This window comes from Tamandua tetradactyla, chromosome 25, assembly GCF_023851605.1.
Source record: "Tamandua tetradactyla isolate mTamTet1 chromosome 25, mTamTet1.pri, whole genome shotgun sequence".
NCBI classification, from domain to species: Eukaryota; Metazoa; Chordata; class Mammalia; order Pilosa; family Myrmecophagidae; genus Tamandua; species Tamandua tetradactyla.
Genome location: NC_135351.1, coordinates 15,255,585 through 15,272,426, shown reverse-complemented (window position 1 = coordinate 15,272,426; position 16,842 = coordinate 15,255,585). Strand labels below are relative to the sequence as shown.

General features: G+C 37.1%; 1 pseudogene; it reads right to left on the bottom strand.

Moving 5' to 3' along the window:
• Positions 1 to 3,543: 3,543 nt before the first annotated feature.
• LOC143668780 (transmembrane protein 106A pseudogene) lies at positions 3,544 to 16,842 on the bottom strand (annotated as a pseudogene).

The following is a 16,842-nucleotide window of genomic DNA, read 5'->3' as shown; positions in this document are numbered from 1 at the left end:
TCATGGGAATTCCATTGACATCACTTCAGGTTCAACCAGAGGAGGTTTCTGAGCCATGAAGTGGAGAAGGAGTCATGAGGAAATGGAGAGCATGGAAATAGTTGTTCAAGAATAGGAATGCCTACAAAATTTTGTGATCAGCTAAAAATGGGAGTGTTATAACTTTCCAAGTCATTGACCACATTTTATGACATGAAAAGGTCAAGAACACACCTCTGTACCTCAAGACAGAGACTACCTTTTAGTTTCACATCAATTCATTAATTCACAGTAGTTGGGACCAGTGGTCCAACTGTCATCATCTGGAAGTTTAAACTATCACAAGAGGCCTTGTTAAATGCCCAGCTGAACTCTCCTTACACTTTGTTTACAGCAATGGGTTAAAATTAATATAATATAATGTAATACAATACAATACAATACAATACAAAACAGTACAATACAATACAATACAATACAAAACAGTACAATACAATACAATATAACATAACATAACATAGCATAACATAATATAATTTAAAAGATGCACTGGCTCTTTATGTCCTAGTAAATGCTGGTGGGCGGCTGGAGTTTGCTGCTTCCTAGAAGGCTGCAATCCCATTAGCACCACCACTAGGTCCGAATTGGGATTCCCCAGACCAACCTTGGCTTCTAACCCCAACTTTTGAAGGATGAGGTTTTCTTTGCCCACCCTGGCACCAGCTGCTTGGTAAACCAGGCCACCATTTCCAGTCACAGCTGGGAGGAATGAAAGCTGGTCACTGGCTTGTGCTCATCTTCTACAGCAAAAGCTGGAATCTCAACAGCCTCCACCTTCTTCTTACACTCCTGTGGTTGTTCTAAATATCCAATCTAGTTACAGGGTTACCTGGTTAATTTCATTCTGTTTTTCCAACTCACTCGTTTTTCTGGTAAATCTTCCCACCCCACCATTTTCCATCTGTACCTGTATGTGCGTGCTGTGCCAGCTTTCTTCTTCCCAGCCAAATAGTGTAGGATAAGTTGCTTCATGTCCCTGGGCCTCTTTTCCTGATCTGCAAAATCCATATGACATCAATTAATTGTATCATTGTGTGGATTAAACTGGATGTAAAATATCAGAGGAATCCTAACACATTGTGAATTTTTCTCAATTTTTTTAACTATTGACATCGTGCTTGGATATCTATAGAGTTCTAGATTCACATTTAACCTATTTTGAAGATCAGGGTAATTCTAAATTTTCAACCACCTGACCCCTTTATTCTGTAAATATTAATTTAGCACTTATTATTCACCAGCCAATGTTCTAGACACCAGGAACATAGCAGGGAATGAAAGAGAAGGTCCATGTTCTCACACAGCTTATATTCTAGCAGCTAGATGAGTTCAGTTTTGTACAAGCTGCCTTGCAAAGACTACCAATGATTTCATTATCCAGAAAAATAATTTATCTGGAATTAGAGATGAAAACTTTTTTATAACACCTGGTTATCTTTTTATATCTCCTCTTCAATCCTGAGTTTGTTTTTTCCTTAAAGGGGTTTCTTCTCACTTTTCTCATTTGGAGATCATTCTCCTTCTTCTTCTTTTTTGTTGCCTGGAAAGGCTCTGGAAATCGAACCTGGGGCCCTGGCATGGCAGGGGAGAATTCTACCAGAGATCATTCTTCTTGACAGAGGATAGGCGCAAAATAGGAGTTACATAATTTTGTCTTCTCACTGTCATATATTGCTTTTCCCCAACTTCTCTAGACAATGTCTGTCCTTTGTTGATGTTCTTTGTGCTCTGAATACAGTTTTCAAAGTCTTCTTGGCTTCCTTTAGTTCATTCTGCTATAGGAGTCCTGACAATAGCTGCTTATGTTCCTTTCTGTTTGTCTTTTGGAGTCGGTCTTTTTAAAATCTGAGCTTATGAAAAGAAATATCTGAGCTCATCAGAGATGTACTGGCTGGCCATATTGGTTGTTGCAGTGCCATTCCTTCTACTTAATTTAATTCCCCAGTGCATTCTCTTTTTTGAGTCAAACTCTCTTTTAGATCTCTGGCCAAAGCTCTGAAATTCTGTAACTGCCTTCCTAGATTGAATCTGAGATCGTAATGATTCTCTAGATGAATGGTGACCAATGGTAACCATTTATGCATTGTTCATTTTTGAGAAGTTACGTTTTAAAAAGTAAACTGAAACTGATAAAATTAATTTTAACATGATTTATTTAACTCACTATATTCAAAATGGTATCATTTCCATTTAAAAATAGTCAATAAAAAATTTTACACATTCTTTGTACTAAGTCCTCAAAATCAGACATGGATTTTATAATGTCAGCATATCTCCATTCATACTAGTTTCACTTCAACTGCTTAGAAGCCAAAGGTATCAACCAGCTACCATCTTGGTCTGTATAGCACTAGATATAATGCAGAAGCCATTCATGTTATTCATTATTTCCTTTTAACATTGCATTTATGATATCTTAGGAGTGCATTTGGTTTGTAAAACCTTTGACAAAGGTATAATAAGCTCCTTAATCCAAAATCTAAAGCTGAGCCAACCTGAAGTAGTTTCACTATATTCTGAGCTCAGATCTTGTGGCTTTTGCCTCTTCTCCTTTTCCTAGTTTGCATATTACTTTACATGGTAATATTATTTGAAATACTCAACACCCTAGCAGAGAGTCATTAATCATTTCTACCTCCCTTCTCATCTTCACTCTCCACTGAATTCACCTTCAGCTTGTCATTTAAAAAAAGGTAGATTATTTTAACCTTGAAGGATATCTGGTAAATAAATGGATTGGAAAATATTTGATCTCATTAATAAGCAAATAAGTATAAAAGAAAAGAGCACTTGGGAGCTCTTTTAGCGTGTTAGTAGTTTCTTTCTTTATTTTTTATTTTTTGTGTGTGCAGAGAGGCTTTAATTGAAGAACAGTGCTGTCTTCTTAGGAATCTGGGATAATCATTAACCAGGAAGGGCAGAGTGTCAAGGGGGATTTTTCAGTCTTGCCAGGGACAAGTTACTAAAAGAAAAACAGTCCATCACTATCACTTTGTCACATGATCACAGCAGGAAGAGACAGAATATCATCTATGGACTCCTAAAAAGCCCTGGAGATAACACAGGGTGTCCCCAAACTCAGTTTACTATCACTGGGTGGAAAACTTTAAAACCATGCATGTTTTAAAACCCAGATGAGACTACAGCTTTTTTCACCTTCACGCAGGAAGGAAGCCTGCCCTGGAGGGGCTGGACAACCAAAGTGCTCCACACAGGTAGGACAGGTGTCACTGCAGGGACTCTGACAGCCCCGAGGAAAACCTCAGGTCAACCTTTCCTCAAGACAGACCAAGGGAAGAATCTGATTCTGGGTTCTGGCCCCTGGAGGAGCCAGGCTTCTGTTTCTATGGAAAATCAGAGGATGTGAGTGTGGATGTTTGTGTGTGTGCGTGTGCGTTGCGGTATAGAGGGTAATAAGCATATAATAAAACAGGGTTTTGCCTTTGGCAGAGTCAGTCCAGTACATCTTGGGCACAATGGAGTTGTACAGACCAAGCTAGCAGGTCAAGGCGGGTGTGTGGCGGGCAAGTGGGACACCAACATGTTTCCCCAGCAGTCCACATACTCGTAGTTCTGGAAGACAGGCTGCTCTGGTTGTCTCAGGTAGGTACAAGTCAGAGTGCTTTGGATGTGCAAAAGCGCATGATGGACTTTGATTTCCAGCCAGGTACAGATTTTGTACGTGTTTTCATCCCACATCCTGCTGGCTACTGCATCAAACCTCTGTTCACCTGCCAATGGGCCAATGTGCAGGCGGAGGCTGTTGGAGACGTGTCCCCCCATGAGGGACAGGTGCAGACACTTGATGGTTAGCTGGGTCACTGTGAAGGGGTAATATTGCTGTTGGAGATGTTCAAGATATCAGTTGCTTCAAAGGCCACTGCAGAGCTGTGGAGATCCACAGGCTGTACAGTGATGGTACCAGGAGACAGGTAAAAGATGTTGAGGGAGGAGGTCAGCAGGCAGAGGAGCACTGCCTGGAGCACGGAGGGCTTCGTGTGCTTGAGCTTCAGCCTCTGGTCCCCATAGAGGATGAGGGCTACCAGCTGCTTCTGCAGCTCTCGGGGATTTCTCCACTGCCCTGGCAGGTAAGACAAGTTACAAAGCAGACACCAGTAACCCCCTCACAAGGCACATGGGAACAAAAAGACTTGCTGCTGCCAGTACTGGAGTAGCTGGTAGCCTGGCTGCCAATGGCTGGGTTGGGGTACAGGATTAACACAGACACTGTAAAGGAATATAAAAAATGAAAATATTCTATTGGGTAGTGGGATGTGACAGATCTTTTTAATTTCATCATATCCTATGTTTAAAAAAAAGTGATTTATTTAAATAAATTAATTAAATTGTACATTTAAAAAAGTCATTTGCATGGGGTTTAGATGTTGCAGAAGCCTATTCAGTCATTGTTCAGTTGCCCACAAAGGGCTTGGATCTTGATGGTACATCTGCTCCTGTGCCAGTTTGAAAGGATTATGTACCCTAGAAAAACCATGTTTTAATCCTCACCAGGAATTGAACCTGGGTCTCCAGCATGGCAGGCAAGAACTCACTTGCCAAGCCACTTTGCCCCGCCTGCAGACTTTTCTTTTAATCCTGATTCAGTACTGTAGGTGGGAAACTTGATTAGATTATCTCCATGGAGATGCAACACACCCAATTGTGTTATTAACCTTTGATTAGAAGAGATGTGACTCCACCCATTCTAGGTGGGTCTTCATTATTTTACTGGAATCCTTTAAAAGAGTAAACATTTTGGAAAAAGCTTGAGAGCAACAGAGTCACAAGAACCACACGAGAGCCCATGTAGCCAGAGACCTTTGGAGATGAAGGAAAACACCACCAGAGGAGCTTCATGAAACAAGAAGCCTGGAGAGGAAGCTAGTAGATGGCGCCATGTTCGCCATGTGCCTTTCCAGTTGAGAGAGAAACCCTGAACGTCATTGGCCTTCTTGTACCAAGGAATCTTGCCCTGGATGCCTTAGATTGGACATTTCTATAGCCTGGCTTTAATTTGGACATTTTTACGGCTTAGAACTGTAACCTTGCTACTTAATAAATTCCCCTTTTTAAAAGCCATTCTGTTTCTGGTATATTGCATTCAGTCAGCTTGCAAACTAGCTGTGAGATCTGGACACAACTTTGTAACGCTTCTTGGCCTCAGTTTCCTCAGCTGTAAAACAAGTAATAGTACTAAATGACATTGTACATGTTCCAGATCTAAGATTCCATGATTCACAAAAGCATGGGCCAAAATAACCTTCCTTGTGGTTTTGCAGTGAGGATGAGATGACATAACATTTTTTTTATTGTGAAATATATATATACATAAAAGCCATAAATTTCATCTTACATTGTAACAAGTAGTTATAGGACAGATTTCAGATTTTGGTATGAGTTACAGTTTCAAATTTCAGGTTCTTCCTTCTAGCTCCTTCAAGTCACTAGAGACTAAAAGAAATATCAATATAAAGATTCAGTATTCATACTCACTTGTTAAATTCCAACTTCTCTGTTATAACACCTCCTTCTCTTTTGAACCTTCTTCCCCTCTTTATGGATATTTGGGCTATGGCCATTTTAATTTTTTTTCAACAATATGGGATGCAGGATAGAACTGGTTGATGTTCTTGGAGAGGCTGGCACCACTGGGTTTCAGGACTTATCTGGCCTAGGAACCATCTGAAGGATTTAGGTTTCTGAAAAGTAAACTTTGTGCATGCAACTTCTGTAGGATCTTAGATAGAGCCGTGAGTGTTCTTTAGGGTTAACAGAAAGGATGTTGGTTAGGGTTTAGTTGAAGCTTACATAAGAGTAGCCTTCAGAACAGCCTGTTGACTCTATTTGAACTCTCTTAGCCACTGATACCTTAATTTGTTATATTTCTTTTCCACTTTTTGGTCAGGAAGTCATTGTCAATCCCACCATGTCAGGGCCAGGCTCATCCCTGAGAGTCTGTCCCATACTGACAGGGAGACTCACACCCTTGGATATCATGTTCCACATACAAGGAGGGTACTGATTCTACTTGCAGAATTGGGCTTAGAGAAAGATAGAGGCCACAACTGTGCAACAAAAGAGGTTCTCTGGAAGTAACTCTTAGGCATAATTATAGGTAGGCTTAGCTTCTCTGCTATAGAAATAAGTCACATAAGAGCAAGCCTCAGCATCAAGGGTTTGACCTGTTGACTTGGAAGTCCCTAGTATTTGAGGAAGTATCAGGGGGTTACCAGGTGGTAAAGTTTAGTAGTTCAATATTTTTCTCTAGTTCCTCAAGGGAGTTTGCTAATACTTTTTAATTATCTGCCCAATGTACCCTGGGATGTATTGGGGTATTTCAGCAAGCTATACAGAATGACAAGCCCTCATTCCCATTCTGGGTTCCATGTATTTAAATGAACTATCCAGACAGGTTGAGTTAGATTGTGTGCTACAGAAAATTTAGGTTTTCAACAAAATAAAGCTTTCTTCCTTTGGTCTTATACAGTAGATAGTCCTAAAATACAGACACTGTCATCCCTTACCCTGTATTCTCGTTTACCTTAGTCCCAACCACCTGGGCTTCATTCTAATCTCCAACTGAAGCCTGATCTCTTTTTTTTTCAGTTTCTTTAACTGTTGCTGTATGGAGCAATGCTGACTTTCAGAGCTGCAGAACTCCAACTCTGAGTCTTAGGTGTCACACAGGCACCCAAAGTTCCAGGGAAATAGCAGGTTATATGCATACAGCACAACACCTCAGAGTCTAGAAATATCACTTAAAGTTCAGGAATAAAAGTGACTGCTAGAAGAGCTTACAATCTAGGCCCCAATTTTTTAAATAAACATTCTCTAAAAGAGACCATACAATATTTGTCCTTTTGTTTCTGGCTTATTTTGTGCAACATAATATCCTCAAGTTTCATTTACCTCATTGCCTGCCTCACGACTTCATTTCTTTCTGTAACTGCAGAATATTCCATCATATTTATACACCACAGTTTGCCTTTCTGCTTTTTAAGAAATGACATATTTTGTAAGCAATTTAAAATGTGAAAAGCGTTATATCATTTTACATTGACACTGCTGTTAAAATTCAGCTCTGTAATCACACTGTGTTGAACCCTGGCAAAACAAATCAAATGATGCTGACTGTTCATTTGCGTGCATATTTTATTATTTTCTTTTTAGATTAGTCTTCAATGGAAGATGTTTCAACAAACTGATATACATGGAAGAATAGCCCTAATAAATTGATGTGTTTGCTCCATGTCTTGTATATACCAGCTTCTCTCAGTTTACTGATATAGAAAATATTATTTTGAGAATTGGACTAACTTCTGGAGGATATTTAGAAACTACTGGTGTAGCTATTACTCCACTTAGTAGCTGTGAAAATTCCATTTTTCTGTGTTCCTTTTATTCTGATTTGGCTTTCACAGTGCTAGATTGCCAAGAGAAACAAGTATGCAGCTCTGCTCAGAAGTTCAGTGTATGAAGTGGTAGAAAATATTGTGCACCATGGAAGTTTTGAATATTAATAAAATTAGAGTCATGTTTTTACATCTACATGCTCAATCAATAAGCCCTTTATTCTGCTAACTTATAACAAAACATTTGGGTTTTAATGAAAAAATTAACTCGATAGAAATTTGCATTCCAACCTTTAGAATTTTTCAGGCACTAATGAGAAGAGAATAAAATAGGAATGGTATCTCAAGAAATTTACAGTCTCGGGGAGCTATATTAGAAAGACACTAAAGAAGTCAACAGATAAAATCAGGCGCGAGATTGTGCATAGAAGGACTTGGGTGCCATGCAGAAGAAGTCACTTAAAAAGGACAAGACCTTAGAGTGACTGGTTAAGGAGGTCCTCTCTGAAGAGGTGATCCCAGAGCTGGGAGGGTGAGGCAGAGAAGGAGCCAGCCCTACAGAGACGGGGAGAACAACTTGTAGGAAGAAGGAAAGCAAGTGCAGAAGCCCTGAAGGGGCATCACTGACTTCATTCAAGAACAGGAATAGCTGGAAACTACGTAGTGTGAGGACAAAGGAACAAGATATGGTTGAAGAAATGGGGAATGGTCTTCTTTCCAGAGCCCTCCTGTAGCTCTGGAAAGAAGCTTGATTTTTATTCTGAGTGCAGTGAAAGGCCACTGAAATGTTTCTATCTCTACCTGCTCCTCTATTCTTCATTGAACATTTTTATTTTCTACTGTCTTTTTAAAATAAGGAATATATACAAATGGTAAATAATTTAATAGGAGCTAAAGGTTACAGAGTGAAATGCCACCCTCTCCCATTACTCCCTGTCTTCAATCCCAGGTCCTTTATCCAGAAGATACATATGTCTGGCCAAGACAGACAGGAGATGGATAGGTATGTGTGTATATATTCATAGTTTCTTTATTAACTGGCAGTAGAACATACACATTGTCCTGTACTTTGCTTTCCTTTTAAAATATATTTTAGTAGACTGTTCCATATCAATAATATGGATTTGCCTCATTTTTTTTTTCAGTGGCTGCATGGTATTCCATGGTAAGATATTTCATAGTTTATTTAATCAGTTCCTTATTCATGGATATTTAGCTGGTTTCCATCATTTGCCATTATACATAGTGACACGATATTTGTTGTTCAGATTTTTTCACATGTGAATATATCGACAAGAATAAATTTCCAGAACTGAACTTTGTGATCAACCATACATGCATTTTAATGTTGAGAGATAGTACCAAATCATTTTTAACAATTATTTTATGCTGATTAGCAGCGCATGAAATTCATTGCTTCTACATGTATTTCTTCAAATAGTGCACTATCAAGCATTGTATAGTTAATCCTTTGGGGAGGATAATGTATAGTAGTTTTAACTGGCATTTCATTTATGAATGAGGTGTAATATTTTTATAGGTGCAAAATTCATCTGTGATTATCCTTCTGTGAGCTATTTATTCATGCTTTTGCTCATTTTTCCATTGAACTATTAGCTTTTCTCATTGATACATAGGTATTTACTCCAGTTGTTTGTATATAAGTTACTTTGTATATTGTGCTTTTTTCCATGTAGAATTTTCTTTTTATTTTTAAGCGATCAAATTCATTAGTCTTTGCTTTTATAGTTGCTGGATTTTGTATTGTGTTTAGAAAGGACTTTTTTACTCTCTTATTTAAAAAATATGCATCCAATGTTTTTTACTAGCATTTTTGTGGATATGAAGAAATCTTTAAATGTTTAATCAACCTGGAATTTATTTTGGTAAAAAGAATAAGGTAAGAAATCAAATTAACTTTCTTCCAGATGAACTAATAAATTTCTCCACTGCTATCTGCTGAATAACTCAACATATCTCTACTGATCTATAATTCAAATATCATTATATACTAAATATATATTTGATACATTTTCCAGCCTATTTCATATTCAATACTTTTGCTTATTTAAAGGAATATATATATACATACCAACAATACAGTATTTTTATCATTCTTTATAATATTTGGTGTGGACAGACATCTTTCATTAATCTTTTTTCAGAAGTTCTGTGATTATCTTTGTACGTTTAAATTTCCATTAAACTTAGAATTAGTTTAGCTCCATTAACAATTTCCTCTGGTATTTATATTGAGATCATAATAAATTTGTGATTTAACTGATAGAGAATTGAGCTTTCCAACACTAAGTCATTCTATTCAAGAATATCAAGGGTATGTCTTTCATTTAGACAGATATTATTTTTATGTCTCTTGGTAGCATTTGAAAGATTTCTTCTTATTGATCTTTGCATTTCTTTTCAAATTTATTTCTTGCATTATATAGTTATTACAAATTGGTCATTTTCCCTTATTTTTTTAACTGATTTTTCCATTATTTTTCTGTTTTCCAATATGTTAATCTCTGCTTTTATCTTTTTAATTTCTTCCTGGCTGCTTGCTATGGGTTTGCCATTCCTTCTCTAATTTATTGAGCTACAAGATGAATAAATTTATTGGTTTCATTTCCTTTAAACTTGTAAAACTTCAGGATTTCTGTAGTGCTGGTCTGCTGGCGATATATTATTTTGACTTTTTTTTAACTGAAAGTATTTTTATTTAGATGTCATTTTTGCAGTATGATTTTCTGGATGTGGAATTATAGGTTGACTATTTTTTTTCTTTCAATTCTTTAAAGATGCCATTTCTTTACAGGTTGTCTTGTATTGTTTTTAATGAGATGTTAGTAGTCTTTCTTAGCTTTGGAAAATTTTCAGCCATTATTTCTTAAACTGTTTTTTCTGCCCAAATTCTTTTTCTTCTCGTGGGCCTCCAGTTTACACATCTATTGTACCTCTTGATAATGTCCCATAGGGTCACTGAAATTCTTCACTTTTAAAAAATCTTTCTTCTGTGTTTTCACATTTAGATTTTTATTGCCCTATCTCTAAGTCTACAAACATTTCCTTCTGCATTTTCCAGTCTGCTGTTCAGCCCATCCAGTGAATTTTTCATTTTTATTTCTTTTCTCACTTCTGTAATTTCCGCACACTTAATTCTTTTTTTTTTTTTTAAATGGGCAGGCACCGGAAATCGAACCCGGGTCCTCGGGTATGGCAGGCAAGCACTCCTACCTGCTGAGCCACTGTGGCCCACCCTCACACACTTAATTCTTATAGTTTTAATTTCCCTGCTGAGATTTATCATCTCTTCATTCATAATGTGCCTATTTTCCTTTTAATTCTCCAACAAATTTATAAAAGCTCTTTGAAAGTCATTATTTACTAATTCTATCATCTGGCTCATCTCAGGCCTATTTCTACAATCATCTGCCCACTCCTGCATATGGACCTTGTTTTTTTGCTTGTTTGCATGCCTAATAACTTTTTAATGCGTGTTGGCTATTATAGCTGCTATGTTGCTGAAAGTCTGGAATTAAATCTAATTCAGAGTATTTCCAGCTCTCAAAAATTTCATTTGTCCCCATTTACAATTAATTCCTGCTCCTATATCCAGATCTAGGGAACCACTGACTACTGGCTTTCTGGCTGTAAGTTTGCCTTTTCTGGACATTGCATATAAATATTGTAGACTTTTGCACCTGGCTTCTTTCATTTAGCATGACTTTGGTGTAGATCCACTTTGAAGCATTTATCAGCAGTTCATTCCTTTTAATTCCACTGTATGGATAAAGACATTTTGTTTATCTTTTCTCCAGTTGTTGGACGTTTGAATTATCATCAGCTTTTAGGCTACGCTGCTGTGAAAATTCATGTACATATCTTCATGTGCACATATGTTTTTATGTCCCATGGGTAGAGTTCTAGAAGTGTCATTGCTAGGTCATATGGTAAATTTATGCTTAACATTTTAAAAAAGTACCAAACTGTTTTCCAAAATGGCTGTACTCTTTTTATTCCCATAGGAATGTTTAGCAGTTCCAGTTTCTCCACATCCTCATCAACATTTGATATTGTCTGCCTTTTTATTGTAGTTATTCCAGTGTGCATGTAGTGGTATCTTGTTTTATTTGCCACTTCCCTACGGACTAAAGATACTGAGCAACTTTTCACATGTTTGTTGCCATTCTATATCTTTTTCTTTAATAAAATGTCTTTTCAAATCTTTTCCCAATTATTAATTGAGCTGCTAGCTCTATTTTTAAGGTGTGGCTTTTCTGGAATTTCAACTGAATGTCTGGGGTATTCAATGAGGTCAGAATCCTGGTTTCCAGCGCTGTGGAACTTCTAGTATCTCAATTTGACTCACAATCCCTCCATAGCTCTTCTCTGGCAGTTTTATGGCTATTATGAAAATGCTGCTATGAGCATTCATGGAATTTCACTCTTTGTGTGTCCAGGTCAGTGATCAGCCAAGGACTCAAAGGAACTGGTGTGTGGATTTCTAGAGCTACTTCTCTGTGTGACTCTCTCCTCTCTAGATACCCTTCTCTATAAATTATAGCTGCTTCAGCAACTGCAAGCACTGATACCTGTTTCCCCCACCCAGAAAAGCCACTAATCTCAATGTGGGTTTAATTTCCTCGTATACAATTTGAAAATGTTCTGAAGAAAGCTGATGTTCATGTATCCAGTTTACATGATCAATCTCACATTTGTGTGTTTTCCTTCTCTCAAGAATCACAGATGCATATAGGGTGCCCAATGTCTGAAAATGATTATTTCAGATATTTTTTCCAGTTCCGTAGTTGATGCTTTGGATAGGTATGTCCAATACTTGCTACTTGGTCATGTCCAGAACCAGTACAAAATGTTTATAACAAAAGGAGTATTTCTAAATACATATATATGTTCATAGAGTATATATGCAAATATAAGTATATATAAAGTTAAAAACAGACATTAATTGGATAAACTTTAGCCTAAAATCTTGTAAAAATATTTCAAACACCTACTCTGCTTTACATATTTAAATCAATATTGACTTCGCAAAATTGAATGTTTGCAATAAAATAATAATAAATGTACCTGAACCCTTTACTGTTAAATTATTACAATTAAATAATCTCCTATAAAAGTTTTTATTTTATTGGTGGAATCTAAATGCTTGAGTGAGAAGTGATTTTTCTATTCTAGCTGCTTCATAGAAACAAAATATGCATTTTTAAAAAATTCCATCTGTCACAACAGATTGATGCACAAAAGGGCCACATTTCAAATTTAAGAGGCTAATAAAAGAGAAAGTGGAAGAAACCATCAGTAGCCTCATTATTCTACTCAGAATGAAATTAAAATATAAATATAGCCTGTCAGAACAATGGAATTGTTTGGGAATGCCAAACGAAAAGATGGCAATGAATACAGATCAAAGTAAACTTTTCTTGTATGCTGTTGGGGAATAGAGGAATGAAGAGAAGTTTGAGTCTGTATTTAGTGTGATGATACTATAGTCATATGTGATTGTGGGAGATTGAGTCATGTCCCCCAGACAGACATGTTCTTAATTTTAATCCACATTCCATGAGTGTAAACGCATTATAAATAGTGTCTTTGAATACATTAATATGAGTTAGGGTAAGAACTCATTTGTGAGTAGACTTTTTGAAAGATTCTGTTCAGGCATAGTCAACTAAATCAGGATGAGTCTTCATCTGTATTATTGGAGGTTTTATGAAAAGAGCCCAGAAGTCATGGCAGCCATAAAGAAGAGGGCACTGCCTTCTGTTGTGAGGCAGAAATACAAGTCAAAGGGACCTGACCCCAAGGATTGCTGGTAGCCAGTACCAGAACATGTGGACTCCAGGAGAAAGCTAGCCTCGCCATTATCCTATAGCCTCAAAACCATGAGCCAATAAATGCTTGTTATTTAAGCCAACCCATTGGGTGAGAAAAAAAGTGCTCGACACTTCTGCTAGAAGTTCTTAAAGGCATTAAAATCTGAACCATTGTAGCTAACATTCTAGAAAATTCCAGCAGCCTTTAAAGTACAGACAAATATATCAGTTGTATTCTCAATACAAAAGTTTTGAGAGATCCAAAAGTAAGAGCTTTGCCAAAAACACTCTGCATAGAGTCTCCTAAAGCCAAACAACCAAGGTAACCCCAAATCATTTATCCGGGTTCCCTAAGTAGAAGTAACTTGACTGAAGGTTCTAACAGTTTCCCTTTAAATTCTGAGAAACAGTTCGAGTTCCCTAAAATACCAAATTCATGTATGTGCATATTCATATTAGAAATGTGATTTGGTCTAGAATCTCTGCCACTATAGTTTCTTCAAGTAATCTTGAGTTTGACAATCTGCAGTTGTTCTACGTTTATTTTTGTTAGCTACTTGTATTTCAAATTTTATTCACTTCACATAGAAAAAGATAAGCATAGATTCCACCCCTTGTTTGTGTATCTCTAATCTCAAGAAATGTCACAAAATTATTAAGACAACCGATTTTGATTCATATCTATATATAGGAGGTGCGTGCTATAATATGATTTTGAGTGATGCTGGTTGGACAGAATCCAAAAATGAGTTTAAATAATTGCCCAATAATTAAATGATCATATCTCGCAAATGTGAAAAACAATGAAAGATGGCAAAAAGGTGAGGAATCAGGAAATTGGAATTCTAGCTCCAGTAGGACAAGATTAAATTAAGTGATTAAAAACTAGGTTCTCTCAATTAACCTTCTTGTCTAAAAAATACGGGATTTTATCTGAAAGATTGCTGGAAAGCATATCTTCAAGAGCTCCACAATGCAACTTGCAAACCCAGAATACTGGATAAACACAAGACGGTGCTGAAGCCAGCTTTGCTGTATGTGTTTTCCTCTCTCTCTGTCTCTTTCTCATTTTATCTCTTTCTCTGCCTCTCTCTATTCCCCCTTTCTCTTTCCATCTCTCTTCATCAAGTCCCTTCTGAGCGTTTAATGTATCTGATTAATACTGCAGAGATCCCAGACCCAGAAAAACAACAGCTTTATTTTACCAGGTTTACGGATTTGTTTGTTCTGTTTTCTTGCTTTTCAAAACGGTTAAAACTACAGTTGCCATGTTTCTCAAGGCCAACAGCTTTGGTTCCATTTTCACTTGAAAACCGTTATTTATTTTATGGAGGTGAAATTGAGATAACATAAAATTAACCCTTTTACGATGAACAATCCAGTGGTATTTCATACATTCACAATGTTGAGCAACCACATTGTTTCAAAGCATTTTCATTACCCCAAAAGGAAATTCCACTACCCATTAAGTAGTTGCTCCCCACTTCCTCTCTCGCCCAGACGCTGACAACTACAAACTTACATTCCATCTCTATGCTTTACCTAGAATTCTTTTTTTAATTATTTAAAAATATATATTTATGATTGTTGGCACACCCAAATAGGTAATATTATGAACAATGTTAGGTATAATTAGTATTGTTATAAGGGGAAGGAAAAGAGAGAGAGGAGCAAAGAGAACAATTATTTATAGAGCACCTATCGCATGTTATATTAAACATAGCATGTCATGTTTCTGCAAGAGCAATACAAAGAGGTCATTACACCCTCCACCCCTGCTTTACAGAATAGGTCACTGCAACTCACATCCCCAAATAGCAAGTACAAAAAGCCCTTACATTTATAAAGTGGTTAGTTCTTTAATGTGTCCTAAAAATATATTGCATAAACTTTCATTTTATTCCCAAAGTCTTTTATCAATTGTTTTTCTTTTCTTTCCCCTGGCTTGAAATTTTTCCTGGATTAAAGAGAAAAACAACAATCACTTTTCTTTTAGCTGTTCTCGTTGAAAGTACATTTTATTTTCTATATATAAGTTTTCTGCTTTTAAATGTTCTGCCACACGAACTCCCCCTTTAATAAAGGTCATATTGCAGTTTGATCTCTGGCATTGTTTTCACATCTTCGTTTTAGAAGCATTTGGGCTCTGTGGCAGTTAGGTTCAGGTGACAACTTGGCCAGGTGGTGATGCCTCATAATGTTCTTTTGCTTGAACTTGAACTGCTAGCATGTGAAATTCATCTATGGCTGATTATATCTGCAGTCAGCTAAGGGAAGTACCTTCCACAATGAGTGATTTTTAATTTAATTAGCTGGAGGCTTAAAAGAAAGAGCTCAACGCAGCATGGCCCAAGCAGCTCAGTAGAGCTCAGCTCAGCCCCACGGTTTGGAGATGCCAAAAGAAATTGCCCTGGGGAAAGCCGTAGGAACCCAGAAGCCAGGAGAGAAAGCCAGCAGATGGCGCCCTGTGCATTCCCCTATAACAGAAAACCTCAGATGAAAGTTAGCTGATTTCCTCTGAAGAACTGTTATTTCCTCTGAATAAATCCCCTTGTTAAAAGCCGATCCATCTCTGGAGTGTTGCATTCTGGCTGCTCTGGCAAACTAGAACAGTTTGCTTCTGTGCTGCAATGTGCATTCTCTCCTGAGCCACTCGGGAGAACACTGACCTGACACGTGGCAGGGCCATACACACTGGGTATCATAAAGAAAGTCCAATTCATAGCAACAACCTCTACCTGTACAGTACATATTATCATGTGATTTTAGTACATTTCTTCATTGGCTTATTTCACTAAGCTCCTTTGAGGCAAGCAAGGTATGCATTGTTCTTTAAAAAGGAAGCAACGGAAGATCAGAAATAACAAGTCATAAAGAATATTAGTAGGGTTAGAGAGGACCCACATATTCCAGCTGCTGGTCCAGGGCTCCTCTCCTACATTGTCCTTCCTCTCCAAACAAACAGGCATTTCCTTCAGCCCTGAATAAAAGTGAAACTTTATATGAGATCTCTATGGAAACATCTGAATTCACATTAATTAATAGATGATCACAACGTTTGCTTCTAATTGGACGATGTAGGGAAAATAGATCTTTTAGAGTTGCCAACTCCCTGCTACTTTTATGATCTGTGCACTCAACACTCTTATCTTTTTGCTTCAAAGCCTGAGGCATGGCTTAAGGAAGAATTTTCTGAGTGCGATTCTTCACATCCCTTTATTTTTTATTTTTTGGCTCTTATTATTTTCTTTCCTTTAAAAAAAAAAGGAAAAATTTTGTTTTAAGTGCAAAAGGAAAAAAGTAGCACTAATGTTATGTGTGAATTGTTTTCTCTTTGACTTCCCCACATGACAAGCTCCTAAAAACTGATTTCTAAATACTCGCTTTAATCAGCATCTTTAATTGCTTTCTCTTTTTGCATGATATCTATTTTCTCTATTTTTAATACAGGAAATGCTTGAAGCTTTGGACCTCTTGCACAGGCTTGCCTAATCTCTCAATCTGAGTTGCCAAAAATAAACTGCAGAGTAATTGCATTTTGGTATCTAGGGAATCAGTTTTGGGGAAAAAAAAAACCATGAGGCATTGCATAGCTCCTATATCTTACCTCCGATCAT